At 34.3% G+C, this 7204-nt stretch overlaps 1 pseudogene; it reads right to left on the bottom strand.

The window, feature by feature from the left end:
* LOC115996117 lies at positions 1-1718 on the bottom strand (annotated as a pseudogene).
* Positions 1719-7204: the final 5486 nt, after the last annotated feature.

Here is a 7204-nt window from a genome sequence, read left to right as displayed (position 1 = left end):
CTAGCTAACCATCGGAGTAGCGATTACAACGAGAGGAATTTTCTTGTGACATGTAATGCCAATTCCTTCATTCATATCCAATTTTTCTTCTCCCAATGCAAAATCAAACTCACGTATGAGCGTAGCCAATGCAAGTTCAACCGTAGTAACCCCAAAAGCCAAGCCGGGGCAACCCCTCCGCCCAGCTCCAAATGGAATCAATTCAAAATGCATTCCTTTATAATCCACATTAGAATTCAAGAACCTCTCCGGCTTAAACTCTTCAGAGTTTTCCCATATTGTTGGATCTCTTCCAATTCCCCAACTATTAACAAGCACGTGGGTGCCGGCTGTCACATGGAAGCCCATCACTTTAACATCTTGGATTGCCTTCCGAGGGAGTAGCAATGGTGCAGGACTATGAAACCGAAGAGTTTCCTTTATGACAGCTTTCAAGTATTGCATGGTTTCTATGTCTTCATAGGTTTTAAATTTTGTTCTTACCTCATTTTGTAAATTTTTCATAATTTTGGGATTTTTTATCAGCTCTGCCATTGCCCATTCAAGAACTGTGTAGCTTGTGTGAGTTCCCGCTGCAAACATATCCTATTTGAAAAAAAAAATTATGTACAGATTTCTAATTATTGCAGTAGTAACAAATATAAAATTTCAAGTAAAGTAGAGAACAAAATATGTTAAGCCACTAATTAAACAAATCAAGTTGATTAAACAAACACTCATATTAATTCTTTAACCAAGTCAAACAGTTAATAGTTATCAAATAAGTCAAAATTGACTGATAAATTAACCATGTTACTGCCTAAATGAAAAGCTTGAATAATTAAGAATTACCAAGATTATAGCTTTCACAGTATCTCTGTGAATGGGGAAGCCATTCTTATCTTCTCTTTGTATTTGAAGCAAAATGTCCACCAAGTCTAAACCATCTGCCTCTTGTTTCTCCACACGCGAGTGCTCTTCAACTACTCCCTCAATGAATTCATCCAATTCTTTACCCAATTTCTCCACCTTTCTATCAAAACCATTGATTCTATTCACCCATGCAAGCCAAGGGATGTAATCCCCTATATCAAATAACCCCAATACTTTCATATATTCCTCCAGCAAACCCATGATATCCTTTTGCCCGTGCTCCTCAGTGCAGTACTTTCTCCCCAACACCACCCTAGATATTATATTATTGTTAAGCCACAACAAAATATCAGTCAAGTTTATAGGGGAACCACATGATTGTTTGATCTTTTGGACCATCAATTGTGTTTCCTCTTCTCTGACGTTGCGAAATGACTGCACCCTCTTGTTGCTAAGAAGATGGAGAACACAAATGCTTCGCACTTGTTGCCAGTACTCGCCGTAGGGGGCAAAGGCGACGTCCTTGGAGCCGTAGAAGAGGCGGTTGGTAATGCTGGATTTGGGGCGGTCGGAGAAGATGGAGTCGTGGGTTTTCATGATCTCTCTAGCGGCAGTGGGGAGGAAACGACGAGAACCGGGACGGAGCCGAAGTGGAGCAGCATGAGTGGGCCATAGTGGTTTGATAATTGGTGGAGATGGCGATGAGGGTGGGAGCCAAGTTGGAGGATGTGTCCTAGGATTGGAAGCTTTGGGGGTGATGGTGGTGAGATTTTTGTGTCTCTAGGAGATGGGAATAGCAATTTGTAGAGGAAGAGAATGAAAATAAACAAAGGGAAAAGAGAATAATAATGCATGAAGAGATTCATCTTGATATTTCGGTTCAGACATCATGGGTTACACCAAAAAAGCTATATATAGATAATTGATTGATAACAAAAATTTATATGGACGAGTGTCAGTTTCGGATTGTGATGATTAAATTTATGATATTTTATTATGATGAAGTCACTGGATTCTTTACTAGCTCCACTGCAAGTTTGGATAAAATGTATCTCATATAATGACGTGTGTGGATATTTCTCGTCTACATAAACCAAAATCTTTGCCTTTGCTTGATTTTTGTTGGGTATGTCCGTCTACATAAACCAAAATCTTTGCCTTTGCTTGATTTTTGTTGGGTATGTCCCATAGTATGGAGATATTTTTGTACTTGTATATGTTTAAAGGAGAATACTTGGTGTATTCTCACTTTATACTCTCAATTTGTACTTCCTCTCACATATTTTTGATGTAGACATTCTTTGTGGAGGCACATGATGAAAATAACTAATCTCTGTTTGCCACCTTAAGAAGTATAAGTAAGGGAGTAGAATTTGGGAGTATATATGTATAGTAAAACTCATGTTTAAGTGCAAGAAGTTTGGACACATGAAAGAGATTGTCAAAAGTTGAAGATTATAGTAGGAGGCTGCGAATATAGTACAGGCTGATGACTAAAATTATAGTATTAGCAGTTTCATTGAGTCAGTTGTAGATGTATGTGTGGATTCTGGACTCTAGATGCTCTTATCATATCATATTACGCATTATTTATGCCTAATAAGAGTGGTTTTACAACCTATATAAGTTAAGTTTTCTTTTAGTTATATTTTTTTGCGTGATGATAGATGTCATAATATTGTGGGTATTGGCGATGTTAACATGCAGAGGTATGATAGTATTGTCAAAATCTTGCTAGATATATACAGAGATTAACTAAGAATCTAATTTCTCCTGGTAGTTTGTATTATTGCATGCTAACGATTTTATTCATAGTTCATAGATCTAAAAGTGATAGGAAATTCATTAAAATTAGTAAAAGTGCTCTAACTGTGATGAAAGAGAAAAAAACACCTGGGCCCGCAATATTTAGGTGACAGAAATGAAAATATACAAAGGAAAAAGGGAATAATGCATGAAGAGATTATCTCGATAGTTCTGTTCAAACCTCAAGAATTACACCAAAAGGTTATGTATAAATAATTAATTGATAATAAGACAATAAAATTTTTATTTCCCAATCTATAAAGTTATACTAGTAACCACAAAAATTTATATGGACGAGGCTCGGTTCCGGATTGTGATTAAATTTATGATACTCTATTGTGAAGTCACTAGATCTTTTAGTCTTTTACTAGCTTGAATGCAAGGTTGGATAAGACCCGAACATCGAAAAATTGATTAGATTGTTAGAATAATTATCATTATTATTTTGTATGACTCATAAATATTTATTTAAATTTAATAATAATAATAATTCTATTATTGGTCAGTTATAATAAGTATCAGTTTCAACTGTTCAGATAATCATCTCGAAATGTGAGATCGTTTATCAACCACTCAATGACTCTAGTCCTCCCCAACCTTCCGCGAAACTAAAACTCTCACTCCATCAGAGTTTTTTAGACTAAAGGAAATTGCTTAGGGTCTGGAGGGAGAAACCAAGTCTCCAGTTGAAGCATCTGCAGAGAAGCCATGGAGCCAGGTATGTCCATTAAACGCTAAATTAAAGCATATGTGAAAATCATGTGTTCTGAAGGTCTTGTATGTTTAAGTTTTACCTTTCATTTGGTATCATGAGCTATGTTGTAGAACATATAATTTTTCATATATAATGATGAAATAGACACATTAATTGGTTTTTTCTGCATGAATCCTGAATGTATTTGCATAAATAATGATGATGATGCTTTTCTCTATGTTTTCCACATGCTTATTCCAAAATGTACTGTAAATGATGATGATGATGCTTTTCTCTATGTTTTTCCGCATGCGTCTTTCAAAATGTACTGTAAATGATGATGATGATGCATTCTTCGCATGTACATTGCTTTTCATATAGGAGTACATGCTTACTTATAAGCGGTCCGATCGCCTTGAGGTGATGGGATACACATATTCAAATTTTGCCGGGTGTTTGGACACAAGGAAGTCCACATTTGGATATCTATTCCTTTCAGTCGAGGGGGCTATCTCTTGGAAAAGTGCGAAGCAGACTGTCATTGTTGCGTCCACTATGGAAGCTGAGTTTGTGGCATGTATTATGGCCACAAATCATGAGTTGTGGCTACAGAATTTTATTTCAGGACTTCGAATTGTCGACAGTATTGCCAAGCCGCTGAAAATTTATTGTGATAATGCCGCCGCAGTCTTCTTTTCTAAAGACGACAAGTATACAAGTGGTGCTAAACATATTGATTTGAAGTATCTTGCCGTTAAAGAAGATGTTCAGGAACGAAGGGTATCAATTGAACACATTATCATTAGATTAATGATTGCAGACCCATTAACTAAAGCCATGCCACCAAAGGCATTTAATGAGCATGATGAGAGGATGGGCGTTTGATGAGTAAAATGGTGATAGTAAAAATAGGGTGTAAATGTCGTTCCGCTGAGGATTGAGACTATGACACGTACTTGTATGATATGTAGAATTCTAGGCACTAAAGTATTGGAATTCACCAGAATCCAAGCAAACTAAGATTAATGAATGGAAATAAAATAAAAGATGCAAATTAAATGAGGAATAAACTATATGATAAAAGAATGGGTCAGATTAGGGGTATTGCAATCTTGATACTCTAACAATCTCAAAATTAAGAGAAAAACAATTAACCAAGGGATTTATTGGCAATGCACTCAAGAATTCAGTTCAGCTACTTTCGTAATCAATAAACTATAATTAGGCTAGGATTGCCCCACTTTCGTGATGCATCAATCTTAACCTTAAAACACAAAAGCATTATAAACCCCCAAATTACCCCCATTCTCACAGTAGGAAAAATTGGGTTGAAATTGGTTAGGCTGAGTCTTTCACCCAACTTTCGTTGTGATGAAATCCTCTCCAAAGCAAATCAATAAAAGCTGTGCATCAATTATCAATAAGAGGAATTTATAATCCAATTCAAACATAAAAACCCTAGGTTAATTAATTATCCCCTTTATGCAATAATAATAAACCTAGCATCAAGAATAGCAATAGAACCCTAATCCAAACCCAAAAGCTAACTACTCATGCATCATAAAAGTAAACAAAGTAAAGCAATAATAAATAACTATAAACATTGCTAGAAATCTGAAAAGAAAGTAAATAAAGGAAGAAGAGAACTTTACTAATGATGAAGAGCAAATCCAACTTCAATTCACGATTCCAAGCTTGAATTAAATAATCTAATGTAAAACTAATCTAAACTATGCTAGGAAAATATAAGGAGAAGAGGAAAAATAAACTAAAACTAACTAGGGTTAGGAACTCATTAAATTGTATAGAATATGTAGAATATATAGGAGATAGATGAGCCTTAGACCCATGAGGCAACTTCTAATTCTTTTCCAATTCTTATTCTTGTTTCATTTCCTTAAGTAATTTCCTTTTCTTCCAAAATTTATCCAAAATGTTCCAAAAATCTTCCCTTGCTGCTCCTTGTGGATAATTCAACCCTTGGGACAATATAACACACAAACAATTATCAATTTCACTAGGATGACGAAAATAAGCATCAAAACAACTAAAATAAGGTTGAATTATTGTACAAAATAGTAGATATCAGCGTTATTGAAAACTGTTAACATTATGTTAAGGTTTGTGTTTTGATATATTTGATACTTGGAGCTCAATATAATTTTGTTTCTGTATTAAGTATCCTGTTTAGTTTTGAAGTATATATACATGAATGTTTTATGTCAATATGAACAAGATTTGTCTTTGACAAAGACATTATCATGGACCATCATGGAAAATATCATTATGAATCATATTAAGTTTGAAATTAATATTGTGATACATGGAAGGGACTGCGTTAAATTAGTGACGTATTACCGTCATGATTCTTATTAGTTTCTAACTGTTATGTTTTGGCCAATGTAACGAAGGAATTAGCTTATACTATGCATATTATGTTTCACGTTCATTATTAAATTTATGATTTATAAGCCAAGTGGGAGAATGTTAGAATAATTATCATTATTATTTTCTATGGCTCATAAATATTTATTTAAATTTAATAATAATAATAATTCTATTATTGGTCAATTATAATAAGTAACAGTTTCAACTGCTCAGATAACCATCTCACATTGATGGAACTGTGAGATGGTTTATCAACCACTCAGTGACTCTGGTCCTCCCCCAACCTTTCCGCAAAACTAAAACCCTCTCTCCATCAGAGTTCTTTAGACTAAAGGAAATTGCTTAGGGTCTGTAGGGAGAAACCAAGTCTCCAGTTGAAGCATCTGCAGAGAGGCCATGGAGTCAGGTATGTTTATTAAATGCTAAATTAAAGCATATGTGAAAATCATGTGTTCTGGTCTTGTATATTTAAGTTTTACCTTTTACAGAGGTGACAAGGACTCACTGTGCACAAAATGTATAGATAGGGGTGGTACTAAGAACTAATTGGACGACTCACGATTTATCTCCTTTAGTACTCTTGGACAAAAGTTTTGGAGACTTAGAATTAGTGAGGAGTAAGCTGAGAAACTTAATATATATATATATATATATATATATATATATATATATATATATATATATATATAATATTTCTCACATAATGACATGTGTGGATATTTTTCGTCTATGCAAGGAAAATCTTTGCCTTGCTTGATTTTATTTTTGGAAATTTTGTTGAATGAATGCCACTCATTGTTCAGAACTGGAGAAAGGACAAATCAGATCGAAAAGGAGATTTTTGTTGCCCTTGAGCCATATAATTTTTCTTCGACCAATCATGTCTTCCATCAATCCTTAAACCATGAACCATAGTTTACAATGCACTATGAACTTTAGTGTGTGTATTATTTATGTATCATATGTTGTGAGCTTTTATGTCTTGTATTATAAAATTCTGTACCTTAAGAGTATATATTTTGTATCTGAAATAAACTAGTAATTGTATTTTATGTTATGAATTTCTGTGTCTCATGTTGTGAAATTCTGTCCGAACACAAATTATGTACTTGAATCAAATTTAAAAAATAAGTAAATATATAACATGTGTATGTGTCTTGTGTTGTATTTTTTGTGTGTCTTGTGTCATGAAAATATATACCTCACAAATATAAATTATGTATCGTGGTTTCAATTCAAGGTTCATAATGCTTTGCAGACTTTGTTCCATTATATAAATTGCCGTCTGCCATGGGTGCCTCACTGCCTTGTCCATTATGATTGCCATGGATATAGTGGACAAAGGGCAAGGAGAGTCCTCATCCCAGATCGGTATGGTGGACGGTTACGATAGTTAGCCGGAATGTATTTTTTAATAATAAATGTAAATAAAATTTTTAAAATAATCTATATGGCAGTCTCTGT

Source organism: Ipomoea triloba, chromosome 11, assembly GCF_003576645.1.
Source record: "Ipomoea triloba cultivar NCNSP0323 chromosome 11, ASM357664v1".
Taxonomy (NCBI): Eukaryota; Viridiplantae; Streptophyta; class Magnoliopsida; order Solanales; family Convolvulaceae; genus Ipomoea; species Ipomoea triloba.
Note: the sequence above shows the minus strand (reverse complement) of the source record. Positions and strands in the feature narration are given on the sequence as shown.